The sequence below is a fragment of the Coenobita brevimanus genome, chromosome 112, assembly GCF_032717465.1.
Source record: "Coenobita brevimanus isolate Jiangsu-jjx chromosome 112, ASM3271746v2, whole genome shotgun sequence".
Lineage (NCBI taxonomy): Eukaryota > Metazoa > Arthropoda > Malacostraca > Decapoda > Coenobitidae > Coenobita > Coenobita brevimanus.
The window spans coordinates 15,953,291-15,976,554 of record NC_137065.1 but is presented as its reverse complement, the minus strand read 5'-3'; the positions used below and the strand labels follow the sequence as shown (position 1 = coordinate 15,976,554).

The 23,264-nt window shown below is 40.4% G+C and overlaps 1 protein-coding gene, 1 long non-coding RNA gene and 1 pseudogene across 2 annotated transcripts in view; 1 reads left to right on the top strand and 2 right to left on the bottom strand.

Moving 5' to 3' along the window:
• The window catches only part of LOC145417999 (uncharacterized), a 449,341-nt gene that overhangs the window by 236,669 nt on the left and 189,408 nt on the right, over nucleotides 1-23,264 (bottom strand). The gene's annotated exons all lie outside the window — the stretch shown is intronic.
• LOC145418000 (uncharacterized) overlaps nucleotides 17,038-23,264 on the bottom strand; it is a 174,118-nt gene continuing 167,891 nt past the window's right edge. Inside the window, exon 3 of the long non-coding RNA XR_013900622.1 lies at nucleotides 17,038-17,058. This is a non-coding gene — a long non-coding RNA (uncharacterized LOC145418000). The remainder of the gene's footprint in view (nucleotides 17,059-23,264) is intronic.
• LOC145418231 (5S ribosomal RNA) lies at nucleotides 21,700-21,817 on the top strand (annotated as a pseudogene).

The window sequence follows — 23,264 nt, the reverse complement described above, 5'->3', positions numbered from 1 at the left end:
CCACTTTCTTCTTACTCTCCTTCACCAGTCTCTTAACCTCCCTTCTCCTGCTCACATATACCTCTCTCTTCTCTCTCTCATCTTCTCCCCTACCTCTACTCGCCAACCATTCACCATATGCCTTCTTCTTTTGTTCCACAGCTCGTTTCACCTCATCATTCCACCATGCTGTCCCTTGCACACCCTTGCATCTCCTCCTCACTCCACAAACCACCTCACACGCTGCGCTTATCTCTTCCGTGAATATCTTACATACGTCTTCCACCCCTTCCATCTGCTCTAGCTCATACCTTCCCAATCTTTCTTCCACTATGCTCTTATACTCTGTCCTCTTCTCACTATCTTGCAATTTCTCCACTCTTCTCACAGGAGCTTCCTCCTGTCTTCCCCTTCGCCTCCTCAACCACTTTCTTTGCAGCTCTATCTTGGCCATCACTAAGTGATGGTCCGAGACTCCATTCCCCCACCCTCTCCACACCCTTACATCCAACACTTGTCTTCTCATTCGCTCATCCACACACACGTAGTCTATCATTGCCTTTCGTTCGACAAGTTCACCATCCATCCTCCTTATTACTCTCCATGTATACCGGTGGATCATCTTATGACGAAAGTAGGTGTTGGCTATTGCCAACCCCTTACCAGCACAGATGTCCACCAAAGTACTACCATTCCCATCTACTTCCGCTGGCACACCCCACTGACCAACCACTCCATCCACTCGTACATTCCCGACTTTGCCATTCATGTCTCCAATCAACAGCACTCTCTCGCTCCTCTCAAACTTGTCCATACATGCTTCTACTTTCGCCCAAAACTCATCTTTCACTCTTGCCACTCGATCCTCTGTTGGAGCATACACACATACAATCGCCCATGCTTGTATACCTACTTTCATCCTCACCCATACAATCCTTGCACCCACTGTTCCATACTCTCTTATATTCTCCTTCCACTTCTTGCTTATCATCAGACATACTCCCTCTCTTGCCCTCTCATTCTCACTGACTCCCGCACATATACCTATACCGTATTCCCATTCTCTCATCCTTTCACCTTTCCATTTAGTTTCAGTCAATCCACAGATATCCACTTTTGCATCCTCAAGCACCTGGTAATGATAAGAACGGTCTGTGGTCGGTTTTGTGGTTAATATATCAGTGCTCCGTAATATAAGCACGTTTGGGTCTGCAGTTATTAAGTGTAATGTTAGGAACACTACAGTACACATCTACGATGTTGTTGTTATTATTATATTATTATCGCCTACCTTTAGAAGGCGGAGCAATCATGTTTTTAACTGCATCTGTGTGTGTGTGTGTGTGTGTGTGTGTGTGTGTGTGTGTGTGTTCCTATTATATCTCATGAACGGCTTGAGCTATCAACATGAAGCCTTCAGCGTATCAAGATATGGCCAAAATCTTGGAAGAGTTCGAAATGGCAACTCGGGGTCAGAGTCAAGGTCACCAAACTAACTGCTAAAGGTCAACTAGTTTTTATTGCCTGCCTTTAGCACCATTAAATCTCATGAATGGCTTGAGCTATCAACATAAAACCTTCATGGTATCAAAATATGGCCTAAAGTTTGGACTTGGCAAACTGAATATTTTAAAGGACGATTACCGTTTAGCTCTCAAATGCCTTCTTTTTTATTATTAATGCATGCCACGTATATTCACCGGTAAAGGGTGAACGACAGGCCTTCTGGCTCAAGGATGAGGTGAAGGGTAATGTGGTGTCGGAGTGGGGGAGGAGTAGAATCCATGGTGGGTGGGAACTGGAGTAGCGGTGCCGCGTCAGTGACGAGTTGTCGACGGTGAGACAGGGACAATATGATTAACAGATACACAGACATAAGGACAATCATATGTATTATTATACAGATTTATAGTGGAGTAGTAATAGGGTTAGCAGTACTAGTACTGTGAGGGGAATTTCAGTAGACACAATGGGGAAATGGGGAATAGTAGTGGCAATGGCAATAATGGTATTAACAGATTCAGCAGTCTTGGGCTAACGTTGTTTGGTTGGGAGTGATGATGCGAGGAATAATGTAATACAGTAGGGGTTATAGGACAGGACGACAAGAAACCCTCCAAGGAATATGACGACTCGCAGTAAGAGGATACCGGGAAGTAAGAGTAATAAAAGAGGCAGAGACTGAAGGAAAATAATGCACGTATGAGGTGAAGCCACAGTTAAGGCCTTGATAACAAGGCGGAGCAGGATACCACAGCTGTCTTCGTTGTCTCATAATATTTTTTGTTGTTTGCGTCTAATTTCATCTGGTTATAGTAAATTATTGGCGAATGCTCTCCACTGTCCATCACAATGTGGTTTAGTCGTCCATATAAAATAATTGCCACATAAATAACCATCCGCACAACTACTGTGAGAATCAACATTAAATTCACAATCATTCTATATTATAGCTATAGACAATCCAGGGATAACATTCACAAAAATTATGACTGCAGTTATAATGACAAGTTGCAACTTATATACAACTGGCTCGGTGCTTTATTTGTGTGATGAGGATCCGAAACAGATGGGTCAGTATCACAGGACACCATGATAACACAGTAGTCTATGTTATATGTTACAGTATGTATGTTACCAACGCATAATGTTTTACAGGTGAATAGCATGGAAATGTTTCGAATCCAGTGTCATTAGGTTCCTCACTATTCGCCTCGTGGTTCAGTTCCAAAGTACCACTCACGGTTGTCCGTTCACCTGCCCTCTCTCTAACCCTGACTTCCACTTCCGTCCATCGAGGGGGGTGCCGAAACTTTGGTTCGCGGGTGTACATTGTAGGTGCGATATAAGGAGGTAAGGACAACAAAGATAAAGAGTCCGTTACAATAAGGGTGTCAGTTCAAGTTATGAGTATTTGCTTGTGCAAGGAGTATAACACACAACTTGGTTTGTGGTGTGGAGGCACAGTTAATTATAAAGGCCAACTTCTCACATCAGAGACCATTTGCTTCTGTCAATCAGTCGACTGATTGGCTGAATCAAACAATGTACACAGCTGGTTCAGTCAGTCAGTCCACTGGACCAACTGGGAGTGCTGTGGTTGTCTATCAGGGTGATGGTGTCTGGTATGAGAAAGTGACTCGCATCAATAGCTGGGTGTCCACGCTACAAACTGGGTTGTGTGCTATACTTCTTGCACTGAAGCAAGTACTCACAATCTGAACTGACATTCTTACTGTAACGTACTCTTTGTTATCTTTGTCCGTCACACACACACACACACACACACACACACACACACACACAGAATAATAACTGAATTAAGATGAAGCAAATGCTAATTAAAAGTGAATATTCCAGTTCTTCCAGTGACTGTCTTTATATCTATCTATCTATTGCCAGACGCCTCAATCCCGTTTGGGGTGGCCACAAACAAATCGCCTCCAAGTCGCCCTGTCCCCCGCCATTTCACTGCCCTTCTCCCAACTCACACACCCCTCTCTCATATACCTCTCCACCCCATCCATCCATCTCATCCTCGGCCTCCCCCTCCCTCTTCCCCCCTCCACCTCACTCACATACACTCTCTTCGTCAGTCTTTCACCTTCCATCCTCTCCACATGGCCAAACCACCTCAGTGTGTCTTTATAATGGTCATTATATTCTTTCTTTTCCTCATTGTCCTTTTCAGTCTAATTAACATCCTGTCACCAGCACTCCAATTTAATTTTTCTCTTGTGTTTCTGTGTGATTCACAACTTCTTTCTTCTCTCTTTTGTTCCTCCTTTGTCTCTCTCCTATTGGCACCTTCATTTCTTTCTCCATGCAACTTCCCATCTACTCTGCCTTTCACGTCCCTTTTTTGTTCCATTAACAACTCTTTTCCCAGCTGTACCCAGCCTGCCTTCTTCTGTTCATCTCTTTTTCTTCTCTACATTTGTCCGTACCCTTCCTTTAATTTCTTCTTCCTTTCTCTTCCACTTACAACTTTTCTTTCCTCGGTTCCACTTCCACCTCTCCATTTTCTCTTTACTCTTCTTCCTGCTCCATTCTTCCATTCCTTTCAAACAAACTAAAAGTCATTCCAGACTTCAGCAACACTTGTTCTTACAGCAACTGTTTTTTGCTCTCAAGTTTTCCTCTCGTTACATATTTCCTTGACTTACGTATTTTTTTAAACTCCTCTTCTTCCTTACCTCCAAACAATTTGTGTTTATTTTCATCTCGTGTTTCTCCCCACAACAAAGTTCCATAACGCTGTACTCCATTGGCATTCTTAGTGATATATTCTGTACAAATACACTTCACTGTCTTCTTGTATTCCATTGATGTAAACTAAGTCGATATTAATACATAAACCATAAACAAGAGAATGTTAAGGCGCAATATGCAAAATAAATCGCTACAGGAAAGGTTCCCACAAAGCTTTCCATGCCATCTACAATACATCTCAGAAACAGAACAGTTTTAAGATGCAGAAATATGGAGTGTGTTTGGGGAATTAAGGGAAAGAAGACACGAGGGTAGCATAAGAGAGCCAAAGTGGTCTTCTGGAAGAATCCGGGTTTTATTGTTGGGCAAGCCAGGCTCTTAGACAAAGTCTTTCCCACTTATCTCTGATCACGCAACAGTATAAGTGGGGATCTGGATTTATCATCGGTTGTTGTCTGATATATTGCAAAGAAAGCTTGAGACTTGGATGAAATTGATTCTCTGCTCCATAAATCGTCGTGCGGTCTGAGGTGAATGGCCAGGAGTTACATTGGTTGGTTTTGTACTATAGTGTACAAATCTTTGACACATCAACATGAAGCCTAGACTGAAAGACACAATGAAAAAAAAATGACTTCACTTAGATTATTATAACAACGACACAACCATCTGCAATCCATCATAATGTGTACACACACACACACACACACACACACACACACACACACACACACACACACACACACACACACACACACACACGCAGCCAATTGAAGTCGTGTAATAATTTTTCTTGTTATCAGAAGAGAACTCTCCATCATTGACTCAGCAATGATAAGTAGTGTTAGTGGTAGTGCCTCCTGCATGATGAATGGCATTACGGTGGATGGTGAAGCAGAAACTTGAAAGGAAGGATACAAAGGAGAGGGAGAAGGTGGAAGAAGTTAAATGGAAGTGGATGTGGTGAGAGAGAGAGAGAGAGAGAGAGAGAGAGAGAGAGAGAGAGAGAGAGAGAGAGAGAGAGAGAGAGAGAAGGAATGGAAGCAGGAAGCATAATAAGTCTTGGACGATAAAGAGACTCAGTAAAAAGGCAGAAGTTTTAACGGCAATGAGTAAGATCGTGATGGAAAAGTGGTGGTGAGGATGAAGGTGTGGGGATGAGTGATGAGATGGTGGGGAGACGGAGGTGTGAGGGTGATGATGTGTTGTGATGGTGAGGGTGGTGGTGGTGTAAAAGTGGTGGTGTCAGGGGACGTACTTAGGCCTCTTATTGGTTTGACCGAAAAACAAAAACAAAAACACCACATTAAATTAATACGGTACTTTACGTTATCCTACACACTTCGGCTACACAAAAATCCATGATGCGATTTTCGCTGCAACAATTACTACTGGGATAAAAATGTAGCTCATCATCAGGTCAGTTTCACTTAATGTGTCATAAGATACAGGATGGTGTATTTTGGCCGTAAACTCTCAACAAAATTGCTGGCAGCTAAGAGGAGAAATATTTTTAATGAAAGATTCACCAAAAAGTTTTGGTATGTTTTGTTGGCAATTGAAGAAAGTTAAAGGATGTGTGTGTGTGTGTGTGTGTGTGTGTGTGTGTGTGTGTGTGTGTGTGTGTGTGTGTGTGTGTGTGTGTGTGTGTGTGTGTTCTTACCTAATTGTTCTAACCTAATTGTATCTTTACAGGAATGAGTCAAGCTCGTACTGTCCCGTGTCTTAAACCATTTTTATCGTACATATCCTTAAATTTGTGAATTGTTTTGGCACAGACTATTTCATTCGGTAGTGCATTCCATTGATCAATTGCTCTGTTTGGGAAACTGAATTTCCTTACGTCTTCATCACCTCTCTTCTTATGCAGTTTTTTGCAGTGTCCTCTTCCTTCCCTGATATGCACTTATATAGCATTATCATGTCACCTCTTCCTTCTCTCCTGTAGTGTTGGTAGATTCAGTTTATTTAGTCTTTCTTCGTAGCTTAGGTCCCTTAAGCTTGGTATCCATCTTGTAGCGGCCCTTTGAAATTTTTCAGTCTTGTCTATGTGTTTTTTGAGATGAGGACTCCAAACTACTGATGCATATTCCAGGGTTGGTCTAATGAATGATGTTATTATCCTTCTTAACATGTCTTCATTTATGTGTGTGAATGCTATTCTCATATTTGCAAGCAGCGTATACATGTTCCGTACCTTCTCGCTGATGTGGTCAGCCGGAGATAGTCTGTTATTGATAATCACACCTAGGTCCTTCTCTCTTTCTGATGTGTATAGGGTTTTATTTCCTAACGTATAACCCCAATCAGGTCTTTTTCCACTTTTACCAAACTTGATTACATGACACTTGTCCACATTGAATCCATTTGCCATGTATTACTCCATTCATGAAGTTTATTTAATTCTTCTTGTAGCTCTTTACAAGAGTCTGTGTTAGTAATTCTCCTTTGTATCTTTGCATCATCTGCAAACATATTCAGATAGCTTTCATTTCCAGTGTTACTGTTTATATCATTTATATACACTAAAAACATGATTGGTGCCAGCACTGAGCCCTGTGGTACTCCACTAGTCACTTCTTTCCTTGATGAGTAGTTTCCCCTTAGTACTGTTCTCATTTCTCTTTTTATGAGAAAATCTTGCATCCAACAAAACAGTTTGCCTCGAATTCCTCCTGGATGGTACAGTTTCCATAAAAGTCTTTGGTGTGGTACTGTGTCAAATGCTTTCTTGAAATCTAAATAGATACTGTCCACCCATCCTTCTCTTTCCTGTATTGTATTTGTTACTCTGTCATAGTAGCTCAACAGATTAGTAACACATAATTTTCATTTTCTGAAACCAAACTGTCTTTCTGTTGTCATACTGTGTTCTTCTAGATGATTTACCCAAATTTTTCTTATAAGCTTTTCTAATACCTTGCTTACAACACTGGTCAGTGATACTGGTCGGTAGCTGAGTGGATTTTGTCTATTTCCTTTCTTGAATAAGGAGACAATATTTGTTTTCTTCCAAATATCAGGTAGTTTACCTTGACTCAAGGATTTCTTGAAAATTAAAAATAATGGTTTACTTAACTCATTTGCACATTCTCGTACTACCCAACATGAAATTTCATCTGGACCACTTGCTTTTCCTCTGTCTAATTTACTTAACTCTTCCTGTATTACTTTTTCTGATATTTGTATATCTGGTAGTATGTGTGGACATGCATGTTCCACATAGTCTCTCTCAATATTTTTTTCTTCTGTAAAAACTAATTGGAAATTCTTATTTAGTGCTTCACAAATATCTTTCTCTTGTGTATAGGTGATTTCCTCGTCCGTAATGGATTGTATTATATCTTTTACTTTGGTTTTGCTTCTGATGTAGCTGTAAAACAGCTTTGGTTGATCACTACTTTTATTTATTATATCCTTCTCAAACTGTTTTTGGGTTTCCCTCCTTATTCTTGTATAATCGTTTCTTGCCTGTTTGTAATTATTATACGCCCTTTCACTATTGTGTCTCCTGTATCTATTCTACAACAAATCTCTTCTTTCTTTTGATTTTTTACATTCCGTATTGAACCATTTCTGTATTTTCTTATCTGCTTCTTTGTGCTGTGGGATGTACTTCTGGACTCCTATTTCATAAAATTCACAGAATTTTTTATATACAGCATTTAAATCTTGTCCTCTAAGCTCATTTTCCCAATCAACTTCTAAGAAATACTTCTTTAGTTCTTGATAATTTCTCTTTTTATAGTTTAGGCTCTTTTTGTAACTTTCATTGCTATTAACTATGTCATATGCTGTCCTGAAGTTGTAATTTAGTATTGCATGATCGCCTTTGCCGAGTGGAGGGTGATATATTAAACTGTCAATATCATTTTCTTGCCTAGTAAATATTAGATCTAGCATTGAAGGTATGTACATCGAGTCCTCTTTTTCTGGTGGTTTCCCTCACATGTTGCGTTAGGAAAAACTCTTGCACGAGATCCAGGAGATTTTGGTCCCAACAGCTTTCTTGGCTAATTATATCTAGAGTATTCCAATTTATATTTGTATTAAAATCTCCAGTTAGTATTATTCTTTCCGATTTCTCTTCCTTTTTATGTAGTAATGATCTTAAACTCTGAATTGTACTCTCTGCCAGGTCCTCATATTCGTCTCTTTCCCATGTGTTTGATCTGGGTGGCATGTACAAATTGGCTGTAATTACCGGTACTTTCCCTTCAGATGTGTTGATCTCTACTGCAATCAGTTCTACTTGTGATGGTATATCTAGTTTTATTTCATTGACTTTCAGATTTTTCTTAGTTAATATTATAATTCCTCCTCCTTTTTTTAAATTTCTGTCTCTTCTCCATATATTGTATTCCTCTAAGTTTAGTATGTCATTGGATATCCTTGGTGTTAATTTTGTTTCAGTTAGGCATATTATTTGTGGTTCATTTTCTCTGACATAATCATTCATCTCTAGTAATTTAGATACCATTCCATCCACATTTGAGTACATCAACTTTATTATCTTGTTTATATAATTGTCATGACATGGTTCTACTACCTTCCTCCTTTTTATTCCCTCCTGTTTGTGTACCACTTTCGTACCTGCAATCCTATTACTTTGTAAAAAATGTGTTCTTCTCCTCTTCTGATCTTCCCTCATTTTTTGTTTTTGCTTCCTCCCTCTTCTCTTTCAGTAATTCCAGTTCCTCTTGTGTTAGGCATCTTTTTATCCATACATTTTTGAACTCCTCTTTCTCCATAAGATTCTTTACATTTTTTAGTATCTCCTCCACAATGTTTACACTCTGGAAAGTCACCTTTAGAGGTCTTGTCTTGCTTTTCTCGTATTTCCCTAACCTTTTGTGTTCCTCTATGTCTTTACTACAGATTTCCTCTGATACTTCTTTCAGTAAGCTCATTACACTTGTCATCTCCTTTTTGTCTCTTCTGATCTTGTTTTTTACTTCTTCCTCTTCTATACCAATGATTACTATAGATTTGTTGATATCTACTGAATCTCTGACTAACTTTGGGTTGTTTCGGATTATTCTTTTCACTTCCTTTTTAATGCTTTATTACTCCACCCTTGTTTCTAAGTCTTTCTTTGTTTTCACCATTTCAGCATATGTGGTTTCCACATCATTTTTGTAGCTTTGCACAGCTTCATTCACCTGTGTTATCTTCTCCTCAATATCACTGCTCTGGTCTATCAGACTGCTTACTTGCCTAATTGTCTCTGTATCATTTTTGAACTCTTCCATAATACTCTCATGATTGCTACTGTACTTGCCATTTCACTCATTTTCTTCCTAAGTGTACTCAGTTCCACTGTTGATGGTTGTGTCTTTCTTGTTGGCCTCCCTTCCTAGTTTTTCTATTTCTTCCTTTTGCAAGTGCATCTGCTTCTTTAATTCATCAATTTCGTTTTTGAAAGCCATTTCCAGTTTGTGTACACGTTCAACCAGTCTATTGTGAGTCTCCACTTCAACCAGTTCTTGGTAAAAATCATCTTGCTTTCTACCTTTATCCCTTTTCTTTTCCAAATTTGCTTTACTAAAGTATGTGTCCATTTTGTAATACTAAAAGCACAGAGTACATGTACTTACATTCCCCGGGGCAGTTGTAGTCTAAACAAACCTCAGCTGACTGAGCGCATTCTTTCGCCACTCGGTTCTCTTTTCTGTTTGAACAAGTCTTGTTTAAACTTCTTATTATTTTTTTTCTTTTAATAATAAAAAAATCATTTAGTCTAACCTGGTACAGAACTTGACTCATATAAAGATACTAATTTAGGTAATGCCACTGGCCGTGCTGGCTCGGTATGGAGCGCTGTGTGTGTGTGTGTGTGTGTGTGTGTGTGTGTGTGTGTGTGTGTGTGTGTACTGAAACTGTATAGTTGAGGATAATGTTTACCTAATATTTCACCTCTTCCATTTCTCACTTTACAAGCTAATGATTATAAACTAAGAGAGGCTTGGTGTGTCGCTCCTTATAGATGATTCTCTTTGATATAATGCGTCAGGGAGTCAGTGATGGATGAGCCATAAGTGTAAATAGTTGCAGTGGAACAGGAGGTGAATTTTTTTGTCCCCGACTGAACAAGGGAGAAAAAATTATAGTGTAAGTTTTCTCGTTCCATTACCACTTACAAACCCTTTCGTGTTGTCAAATACGCTACTGAGACGGTGGTGCGGCACTTGCCGACCCATCACCCCCGATTATCTTGGACTCGAGCAAGGGTGAAAAGGTGAGAAAAGACAAGGGGTAAGAAAACTGTGATACTGGAGAGAGAGAGAGAGAGAGAGAGAGAGAGAGAGAGAGAGAGAGAGATGTAAAGGCATTGCCATTCTCGTCATTACAATGACTCCTGAATACTATGCACTTAAAAATGGCTAAATATGGATGCAAATATGAGGTGAAAATCGTAACCATACTTTATATTTGAATGTCCATGTAAAGTTTTATTAGCACATTTGGAATCAGCTATTAACAAGAGCAATTAGAGATGGCAAACTTCCACCAAGACACAGTGTGTAGTAGATCTTATGGAAATGTTATCTCGTACTTTTTGTGCATGCATTGTAGGCATTTTTTATCGAGTTAGAAGCCAAAATGTTGAAATTGCCACTATTCGCAATGGTAGAGAATCCTAAAAAAAAAAAAAAAAAAAAAAAATCCTGGATCCGGATGATGATACCACCAAAATCTAATGGGTTGTTCCTTGGGCCTTACCCTACCCCTCCAAAAAAAAAAAAAAAAAAAAATTGAAAGCAAAATCCGTTCATAACTTTTTGAGTAATCCGGCTAACAGACAAACAGACAAACAACCCAACGCCTGGCGAATGTAATAACATAATAGTCGTTACTAGTAGAATGAAAGGAAATTGCTAACCCAACTTATTTTGCTCTTCTTTGACTTTTTCTTTTTTCAGAATATAGTAACGTAAGAAAACCTAAAATATTTATCTAGTGAGCTTTACAACAATGAACACGTAGTCAAACTTAGGCATGCCAAGCGCCGTCCCTTGGAGATAACATCAACCAATTTCAGACACACACCCTTATCAGTCCTACTGAAACACGTTATGGTGCCCAGTGTTTGTCTAAATTCCCTTGTTTTCTCTTTATTTTTTTCAGTGCCTTCTTATTGTTGATAATCATCTACTGCCAATTTCTTCCTTAATCATGCCACTTCGCGTCATTAACCTGTGTGTATTTACGGTATACACACACACACACACACACACACACACACACACACACACACACACTGTTATATATATATATATATATATATATATATATATATATATATATATAGATATATATATCCACACAAAATTTTAGGTCGATTCTAGCACTTTCACATTGGACCTGAGATTTGGAACATCAAATTAAACGCACCCACTAGACTTCTTTCAGTACACAGAGGAAGAACCTGGTTTTTGCTCACATGGGCTGGACACGCACCTTTCCACATATAAACAAGAATAATTTATGTTCCTCCCCGCACAGGCGAGACACCGCGTAGCTGGACCACTTACTGGCACTGCTGTTGTCGAGTCACTTGAATCATTTGTGCTTGCACTCGCCGCCTTAGCACACGCGACGACTCTGTTTCAGAAGAACAATGGCACAACTGTGGTAGGACCCCATATTACATTTACAAATCATAATAGATAGATAGATAAATAGATAGATAGAAGCAGGGAGTCAGATGATGAGAGGTGTTGTGTCTGCGAGAATCGAGCAGTGCTAAACATGCTTACACACTCTGACGCGAGGAATGCTTGAGACAGCGTCTAGGGCCATATACACACATACACATATTTCTCACACACAGGCTACGGGAACTTTCCATCCACGAGGAACACACGTGACACACCCCGGCTACACCAGAATTTAGGAAAGAGAGCTCAGACGGAGATTAGCCACCGAACAGGCAAGAGAGCAGTAGACAGGCCTCAGAGGAGACAGGTGACGGGAGAAGGGCTTGGCAATTTGAGAGAGACAGATAGCGAGACAGGGAGGTAGCTACCCGGAACTTATACTTGTTCCGTGTGAGAGACTTGTTAATATTTCCAAGACAAATAAAAATAGTCCCATACTATTCTTTACCTCTCCTGTCACTACATGACACAACAATGTATTTAAACGTATTCAAGTGAAAACTTCCTTCTTTTATCAACATATTTGTATTAATCACTACCTCTTGTATAATCATGAAATAACAATATCCAGGTAAAAGAATTCCCGAAGATGTTCAGGTCTCATTACAGAATAATCTGTGTCAGAAGGAAACATTAATAATAGGGACGAACAAGATCCCGCACGAGGATGTTCCTGATCGTCCAACATAGACCAGATATTCTTGACTGCTTCCTCCCAACAAATGGGGATATCTTAAAGGACACTGGATGGAAGAACTACAAGGAGAAACACAAATTTCATCAACAAATCGTTAGCACTATCTTCCGCCCTGGAGGCGGCAGAACATTTACTGCAATGTGCGACCAGTCTGGGGGATGCAGCGATAAATCGAGAGAGAATAGGTGCACTCTAAGAAAAGTGAGGACCATGTGGCAGCAGGAGGAGTTCATAACTGTCTCAGATCGAGTCAGCAGAACAAAGTTGTTGTCACTCTATAATGAATATAAAACGTTAATAAAGAGGAGTAAAAGACTGACAAGACCTGCTGAAGCGGAAAGGCAAAAATTCAGGATGAAGTTGGACAAGATGTTTGATATTTTGGCCAAGGATGCAGAAAAGGAGATTAGATACGACACGCTGAGAATGGCAGACGACGTAAGAGGAACGTGACCTTGCCTTTCTCAAAGACCAGTTCGGTGAGAGGAAGATGATGTTCACTATTGTTGACAAGAGGTACCAGGCAGTGTTAGTGGGCAAAGACCAGAGGGACCTCGCCAGGAAACGGAAGGAAAGGAAAGAGAAACAGAGGATGCTGAAGATGGAGTCTTTCTGTCAGACTGACGACGATGAAATAGGATATGAGTTTGAAGAAGATTAGTCTCCTATGGAATTTCCCGGACCATTATCAATTAAAAGTGGGGATACTAAGGAGCAATATTATTGGCAAAGCAGGCTAGGAAGGCAAGTGGGAAGACTGTTTCTCTCAATGTTCCATTCAACATTACAGTATTCTGAAAACAGGTGTAGCAGCTCTGAGGCTTAATTAGCGTATTGTCCAACACCAGGGAATGATTGCGGCTTTCATCACAGAAAGTGGTGGTGATATAACCGATTTTCCTATATCTAAATCATCTGTGGCTAGAGACAGGAGGACTTTGGGAAAAAGGTCTGCGACTTCAAAGAAACACACGAGTGATGCGAGACTGGTTCTCCACATAGATGGACTGAGGCTTAATTAGCATATTGTCCAACACCAGGGAATGATTGCGGCTTTCATCACAGAAAGTGGTGGTGATATAACCGATTTTCCTATATCTAAATCATCTGTGGCTAAAGACAGGAGGACTTTGGGAAAAAGGTCTGCGACTTCAAAGAAACACACGAGTGATGCGAGACTGGTTCTCCACATAGATGGAAAGCTGTTGGACGATGAGGTTGAAGACCAGCTGAGCTGGATGAAGAAGAAAAGGACGGACTGGCAGTACTGGTCACCTCTCCTGACCTCCGTGACACAGAGCAGCTCTTCGGGATCCCCAGAATGGAATCCAGCATTGGTGTAGCACAGGATCAGGCTGTGGGGAAGCTCCTTGACAAGTTTGGGGCTGATACTGCCATTATTGCCACTGTATTTGACACAACTGGGACTAATACTGGCCGTCATAAGGGCTCCTTTACTCTGCTGGGGAAACGTCTGGGGAGAAAGCTCCTCAAAATGCCCTGCAGGAGGCATCAGTATGAGCTCCATGCCAAACACGCAGCTCTGGTGGTTTCAAGGCATCGGAAGATTAGCCCTGGGGACAAGCTATTTAAAAACTTTGGGAGCTACTGGGACAGCATAAGAGGACAAATAAACTACACGCAGCTGGTTTAGTTCAACTTGGAAAAATACGAGGGCACCTTCACGGAAGCAAAAGCGCGCTCCATCCTTGCATGGGCCAAGCACAGTCTCTCTTCTGCAGTATTCCCAGGGTCGGACTATCGTGAACTTCTCACACTAGTGATCGTCTACCTAGGGGGCAACGTGACTGGCTTCGAGTTCTTCAAGCCAATGAAAGTCAGCTCTTCTAAGTTCGTGCAGAAAGTCATTTACTACATCGTCATGGACTTGCTGTCAAACCAGGTTAACATGTTCACTGAGGAAGAGAAGAGTGAGATTTTGGTCATGAGTGAACTGTGTGTAGTCTTCCACTCTCAAAATTTTCTCCACACGTCCCTAGTAACTGCCACTCCTCTTTAAACGACCTTGTGACTATCCAAGAAATGAGGGAGTATAGAAAGATACTGAAAGAGTCAGCGGAGAAATACCTGAAGAGTCTAAACAACGCCTGGATTACCTCTCCCAGTCTCTGGTAATTTTCGGCTTAGCTGATGAAGCCGTCTCTGAAGAGGAAAAGAAAAAAAAACAGATCACCGACGTTCAAATGTCAACTGACTGTCCTACTAAATATCCCCCAGAAAACGGAAATACCATGATACCCGGCCCTGGCTTCTCTACAAACAGGAGCTACAAGCCCGATGCTGGATCCAGACCCAATCTCTCGAGATTTGTGGACCAGGAGAGCTGGCTGCTTTTGAAGTTCCGGGGGATGAATACGCTGGAGGATGTGGAACGGCTTGACAAAGAAGTGAAGAGCTGGTCAGATGAAGAGTGATTCAGGAAGTTCAAAGGGTTCATCACAGGTCTTACCTGCGTTAATGATCCGGCAAAGCGAACTGTAAACTCGCGAAAGACTTTCTCCTCGCGAGTAGGAATGAAGAGGATCTGTGGAATAGATTCCTGATAGTGGCAGAGCACAGGAAGCTGGTGAAGGCCAAGGAGGGAAAATTCAGCAAGATTACCCTGAAAATTACTGCTGGGTTTTTAAGAGTGTATAGAAACTTATCATGTGCTTCTTCTATCTGTCTATCTATTGCCAGACGCCATAATCCCGTACGAGAAGGCCATTTGACTCTGAGTTATTTGTTTTACAGGGAGGGGCGCTAACCCTCCACTTGACACGTAGGGAGCACGTATGGTTTGGTTATATGGTTACCACCCAGCGTTGTAAATGGTTTCTTGGCTTACAGGAAACCATTTGGCTGGTCACTCAATGTAAAGCCACCTCTAACGGAAAGAAAAGCAATAAGTAGGGACAGGAAAGATGAGAGAAATAGGAAGAGAGGAGGGAAGGCACAGAAAAGGAATGATAAAGGATAAGGAAGAAGTAGGCAGCACTACATCAAGTGAGTGGATGATGGTCGCCAACACCTACCACTAATGTGCTTCTTGACTTTATAATATGTATTGTGGGACCTTAAAGAGGGTGATATAGAGAAAGATGAGGCGTGAGATCTAATAGTAAAACTTATTCAATCGATTTCAAACTTTGTGGTACAACAAATTTATTGAAATAGAACCGGAATGTTTAGTTCGCAGGCTTTTTTATCATACTTTTCATTTTTCGCTTGTATAAGAGACACCTTAATATATATATATATATATATATATATATATATATATATATATATATATATATATATATATATATATATATATATATATATATATATATATATATATATCCCATTGGATCCCCGGGGTGCTGGGCGAGGCATCGCACTGGGAGGGTACTAAGCGTACCGCCCTCCGCCTACGGCTCATAGTCGCGAAGCTCATAGGTCCCTACCCGGGTGTTTCCTACTTTATAAAGACTTGAAAAATCCCAGTTCTGTCCAATACTCTGGACACTGGGCTCCAATGGGTTTTATATATATATATATATATATATATATATATATATATATATATATAGATATATATATATATATATATATATATATATATATATATATATATATATATATATATATATATATATATATATATATATATATATATTTTTATATTTAGGCAGTATGTTTTCTTTTATACAAAAATCATTAAAGACCAAGGAGTAGCCATTGTTCACTATTTTTCTGTTGATCTTTTCGAGTTTTCTTACACATTGTTTTACACTACGATTCAGGTTGTAGATAATATGTCCAAGATCCATGTCGTAACTATATTTTATTAATTATTTATTTTCATTTTTCGTAGGACGTTTCGTGTATCCTTACACATCATCAGCGACTGTAATATAGATACAATACACTATAAAACATGACATATACAACATAAACCTATACAATATATATACTGAAATGTACAACAACGACTAATAAAAGTGTAGAGTTACAAGAGTATGGATAAAAGAGACAAACCCTTTAGGTGAAGTCAAGTATGAGCTACAGTTAAAAGTGTATGGATAAAAGAGACAAACCTTATAGGTGTAGTCAGCTATGAGCTACGTGGTTGACTGCGAAGGTTGTATGGGTGAGTGGGTGTTTGTGGCTGTGTAGTGTTGCCAGTTGTGTTATTGTGTGTGTAATGTTCATTTGTAATTGTCGCTGCTTGTGGTCGGGCCTTTGTGTATCTAAACAGTTTGAGTGTACGATCTAGTCCGGTAGTTTGGTTGTTTATGGCCGGCGTGTTTTCACGTATGAGAAGTGCTTCTGCCAGTTGTAGTCTAATGTGGTCATGACATTTTTTTATTATATTAGTATTTTCTATTAGAACTTGTCTGTTTATTGATGTGTGATGTTGAGTCATATGATCTTTTATAGAACCGGATTGTAGGTGCATGGTTAAACGTCTGCTTAGTGTGGTTGTGGTCATACCAATATATTTCATGTGACGAAGTTTACAACCTTCGTGTGGGCAAGTGAATTCATAAACTACATTGGTATGTTGAAGTTTGTTGGTTTGTTGAGCTGTGTTGTTTTTCATAATCATGTTGCTAACTTTCCTGTTTTTATAGTAAATAATTAAACTGAGCTTGTCTGAGGGGATAACACATGATGTGTTACGTGTCACAATCTCTCTAAGTACACGTTCATCCGTTTTATAAGCAGGGGACATATTACCATAATACACATTGTGGGTAACAGTATGGGGAAGCGGTTGGACATTTGTGGTTGAGACTTGTTTTGAAATAAATTGACATATTTCTCTGTCAACTATTTGATTGGAATAACCATTGTTAATTAAGATCTGCTTTAATTTAGTTACTTCTGAGTGGAAGAGTTCCCACGATGAGCAGTTCCTATGAGCACGACGTAAGTATGACCTGATAACTGACAATTGGTATCGCTGCGGACACTCACTCACAGCGTTAAGGCATCTACCCAAGTCCGTAGCTTTACGATATACGGAGGTTTGATAGTTACCATTCTCCTCTTCTATTAATACATCAAGAAGAGGGATTTTGTTGTTTGCACTTATCTCATAAGTAAATTTTAATATAGAGTTATGTTCCATGGCAGTTCTTAGTTGTTTAAGGTGGTTTTCGTCTCTAACGACCACATAGATATCATCAACATAGCGACAATACGTGGTTGGACGCAGGTTGGTATCTTCTAACACTTTGTTTTCAAGGTGACACATGTAAAAGGCAGCAAATGTTGGGCCCAGGGGTGAACCCATGCTGACTCCGTTAACCTGCTGATACAGCTTACCGTCTGGGCTGCGAAAGGGAGCTTCGGTGGTGCATGCTCTCAGTAATGTTTCCAAGTTGTGGGTTGAGATCTTAGGTGGGCACAGGGTTGGGTGGTGATACACATTTTCTAAAATTATCTGTATAGTTTGGTCTACTGGTACGTTAGTGAAGAGGCTTTCAACATCTAACGAAGCCAAGAGTCCGCTGGGTCGAGTAGAGCGGATAATGTCTATGAACTGATCTGTGGACTTCAGGGAAAACTTCGCTGGAATGTATGGTGTAATGATTTGATTTACTTGTCTCGCTGTTGTATACGTTGGTGTGGTTACCTGGGAGATGATGGGACGGAGTGGGTTGTTGGTCTTATGGGTTTTTACATTACCGTAGATGTACCCTGGAGCATACTGTCCAACTATGGGGGTGAGGTGTGGTGAGTCTAGGCATGCGTTGTTTGCAGTAATAACTCGATTGATTTTCTTCTTGAGAGTTTCTGTTGGATCACGGGAAATCTGCTGGAATTTGGTATTGTCACTGAATCGTAGTGTAAAACAATGTGTAAGAAAACTCGAAAAGATCAACAGAAAAATAGTGAACAATGGCTCCGCCTTGGTCTTTAATGATTTTTGTATATATATATATATATATATATATATATATATATATATATATATATATATATATATATATATATATATATATATATATATATATATATATATATATATTCTATGCTATACTTTCATTGCCATCTCTCTCATTACAATAATGTCATGAAAGTACACCTTCGACGTTATCCTTTGTCTACTAATGTTATATGTGAATGAAAACAGGAATTTGCCCAATCCCTAAGTGTTAATAACCCTTTCCGTTTATGATATGGTTATGCTCCACATTCTTTACTAGCCCATTGAGATTCAAATGACTATTTCAATCGCCATTTCAAATCCAACCTGAGATTTGGATGGCGCTATTAATCGTCATTAGAAGAAACTTTTGTAAATTGTTCACCGTAAATCACATTTACGCATCTTAACAGAGGCTCGTGCATGTTGTCTTTTTTTTTTTTTCTTTTCTTTTTTGCCTATCGACCATTGGGGCCGGAGCCCCTGGTCATTAAGGCAAAAATATATATATGTATATACAGTGACACATATATACATATATATACGAATATATATATATATATATATATATATATATATATAGTAATTTTTATTTTTTTAGTTTTTTGTATTTATATTTTTATTATTTTTTTTATTTTTTATATGTTTAACCTTATATTACTTATAAACTAAAATGCCTAATCTAAAGATCCTAAAACTAATCACCTAACAGACAAATCGCTAACCTATACTAAATCCTAAGAGACAAATAACTAGACCTACACTAATGGTAAAAAAGCCTCGACCAATAGAACACCATCGACTGCAGATATGAAATCCCTTTCTACATTACATACCTGCATCCATCACCTGGTGACTGTCAGTCGAGGCACAACCTAATATAGGGGACATCAATATATGAAAGGGAACCAGACGAGTCAGGAACATTTCCATATACGTCAGCTGTCGGCACTAATTAGAATAACTTAAGCAAGATGGTATAATGTATTTAGTAAATACATTATACCATCTGGGCGAGGTTCTTCACTATTTGTACAAATTATGTAAATGCTATTTACATAATTTGTACAAATAGTAAAGCACCTCGCCCAGCAGACCACCATCGACTGCAAGTGCCCAATACCTTTCTATATTGCACACTTGCACTCATCAGCTGGTGACTGTTAGTCGAGGAACGGGGTTTAATGTAGGGGACATCTATATTAGAAATAGATCAGTGGGTGGAGGAACTATTTCAAATACGTCAACAGTCAACCCTAATTAACAGTACAATATATACATATTTACAGTTGATAAAAACCATAACCATACAGTAAAAAAGTCACATCACTCTGATCAGTCCGGTCTCTCTCAAGAAAGCCATCAATTTATCAGTCATAACAAAGTCCCCATCACCCAGGATGGTAGAAAGGGTGAAGGGGACGTCTGCTGCGCTGCAGTAATTTATAAGTGAAGTACGTTCACGAATAAATAGCCGACAGCGCAGGACGATATGACTGATAAATAACGCCGCATCACAGATGTCACAGTGCGGTGGGAATTGTCTTTCCATATATGGTTTCATGTGCGTTAATATAGAGGTATTAAGCCGTAACCGCGCCAACACTTTTTCCTCAAGACGACTGGGACGGTTGGCAGTGTCCCAGTCGCCCAGGTACAGCTTACAAGTTGGAATATTAAGTCTGGTCCACTGACCTTGCCACAGAAGATTTATTGATTATTTCCGATAGAGAGACTCGACCGTAGATCACGAGGAACGTCCCAAATCTCCTCGAGTTCTACAGCCGACTTTGCAAGTATGTCAGCCTGCTCATTGCCGTAGATGCGACAATGACCAGGCACCCAGATCAGCGTGAATGACTAGTTGCATAAATGGAACTTATTAACGATGCGGCCCTGGATCTCGTGAGAGTCCGTAGTACAAGATCAATTGCCTGAATGGCTGATTTTGAATCTGAAAATATGACAAATGAGTCATGCCTAGAATTGAGAGCATAGTCTATGGCTTTGTCAGTAGCAAAAAGTTCGGAGGTAAATACAGATGTATAAGTCGGCAACCGATACCTAAGTGCACATTCAGTCAACCACACACTTGCACCCACACATTCACTCGACTTGGAGCCGCCGGTGTACAATTGATGGGACCCCAAGTGACGCATGATGATGTTACGAAACAAGTGGTGGACTTCCGTCTCCCGCACCTTGGCCTTTGGTGCTGGGAGCCATTATATATCCACTGTAAAACCGGGTGGCTCCCAAGGCGCTATATTTTTAAGCACCAACTTGTCACAGTCACTGGGGTCCACACCAAGCTCCTGAGTTAGTAAGTGGAGGCGAACGGCAAGTGGCCAACACACCTTCCGCATAAGGTGGTGGTATTGACGGAGGGGGGTACAGGCCACATTGCCGATATTACTTTTCCTATATGTTCGTATCCCATACGATAAGAACAGGTGGTCACGGCGAATACGGAGGGGAGGCACATTCACCTCCACTTCCATACGAGCTACACGGGTACACCGGACTGCTCCAAGACACATTCGCAAACATTTATTCTGTAGCACATCCAATCCTTTCAGCGTGGCATCGGATGCCAAGCCATACACCTGTACACCATAGTCTAGCTTCGATCGAATAAGTGACTTATACACCATTAATAAAGATTTTCTGTCGGCACCCCAGGTAGTACCCGCTAGGTAGGCTACTTGAGGACATTTAACGGTTTCTCACAACGAGCAAGCAAAGTATTAAAGTGAAGTTTAAAATTCATTCTACGATCAAAATGTATTCCTAAAAACTTTACAGAATTTTGAAAAGGTACTGCCTGATTATCCAAAGTTAAGCACAAATTAGGTACGTTACGATTAGTGAAGACTACAGCGGCACACTTACGGACGGAAAACTTAAATCCCCACTGCAAGGCCCATTGGTGGACGGAGTCAAGGGCTGCTTGAATCAGCCCAGCCGAAAATTGTGCATTACGGGAAGAGTGCCATATTGCACAATTGTCAGCATAGAGCGAGTATTTAAGATTCCTCAGGATGGGAGCTGATGACAGAATATCATTGATCATAATACTAAATAAAGAAGGACTAAGCACACTTCACTGCAGCACCCCGTTTTCCTGGATAAATATATCCGATGTTACGTTATGGGGCAATTTGACAGACGAAGTCCTGTCCCTCAAGAAATTTGAAATAAAAATAGGCAAATTTCCTCTTAAACCATAAGCATAGAGCTTACCACGTTGAGTACACCGCTTCCCGTCCGATCAGCGAAGTTAAGCAACGTTGGGTCTGGTTAGTACTTGGATGGGTGACCGCCTGGGAACACCAGATGCTGTTGGCATCCCTATGTGTCAAGTGGGGTTGGTGGAGGATTAGTGCCCCTCCCTGTAAAACAATTAACTCTAAGCCGTTGGCCACCCCGTTTGGGATATATGGCGTCTGGCAATGAATGAATGAATAGAGCTTCATTAGTATACCGTGTCGCCATGTCATGTCATAGGCTTTATGGATGTCCAAGAACACCCCTATCATGAATTCTTTATTGGCAAATGCCTCTGCAATACAATGCTCCAAATTCATTAAATGATCTAGTGAACTTCTGTATTTACGGAAGCCACGTTGTTGATCATTTAACAAATTCTTCGACTCTTAAACAAAAAGAAGCTTATTGTTTACCATACGTTCCATGATCTTACATAGACAAGAAGTCAACACAATAGGACGAAATGAAGTGGGATTCATAAGACGACCAGCCTCTTTGGGTATAGGTATGACGTGCGCAAAGTGCCATGAGTTTGGGAACATTCGAGACGCCCAAAACTCATTGTACAATGCTAACATCTTAATCAGGTTGTCCTGATTAAGATGCTGGATCATACCGTACGTGATGGTGTCTGGTCCAGGGCCCGGATGCACAAACGGCCTTAAGGCTACACATGGCCTTAAGTCGGGTAGTTTAAGGCCGTAGGTCGCTAAGGCCCATGCACGAAGCACGTACAGGAGGGTAAGCCTCGGTAAGGCCGCCTCAGCCGCTGAGGCTGGGTCGGAGCAGCCTTACTGTATTGAGACCCGTAAATAAAGTAACTCCGATTTGATATTCTCTATAGCACAAACCGGACCAAACTTGTTATTGTTTATCTCGGTACGGAGTTGATGGTTGCCTGTGAACTAGATCGTGCTTTGAGAAGGGAATGGAGGTTTCCTGGATCCACTGAACCCCCATAACACAAATGATGAACATGCATTGAGACAATATTGCCTCCCCAGGAGCAAATTCCTTCTTTTAACAGAACTTGAGCCTCATACTGGGAGTGTCACGCTACACTCCCATGCCATTCTTGCCTACGCAACAATTTTTGGCAACCCAGGGGAATTTTCAGTGTTGTTGGAGAGTGGTATTCATCAGTCAACAAGTATATCCAAAGTGATATCACGTGTGACAGATGCTTTAAACAGGAACTGACAGAAAAATTAAGATGCTCAGTGCTTTGCTGAGAAGAACAGAGACTAGAGGGTTTTCACAGAATAAATAATTTTTCTAAAGTGCTTGGGTCCCCCATGAGAAGGGAGGGAAAGAACACATCCCCAGTATCCCTGCTTTTAAAGGGCAACTAAGGAGGAACCTATTTGTCTTCAGTCCTTCATTCCTAACTGTCCTCTTCTGTCTTCTGTCCTACCCCCTTTTCTTGATGTTTGCATGTTTCTTATGGTCTTTATTTTCCCTCTACGTCTGTTTTGCCATGCAGCCATATTATGGGTTGGTGATAATTCTTCATTGTTAACTTCCT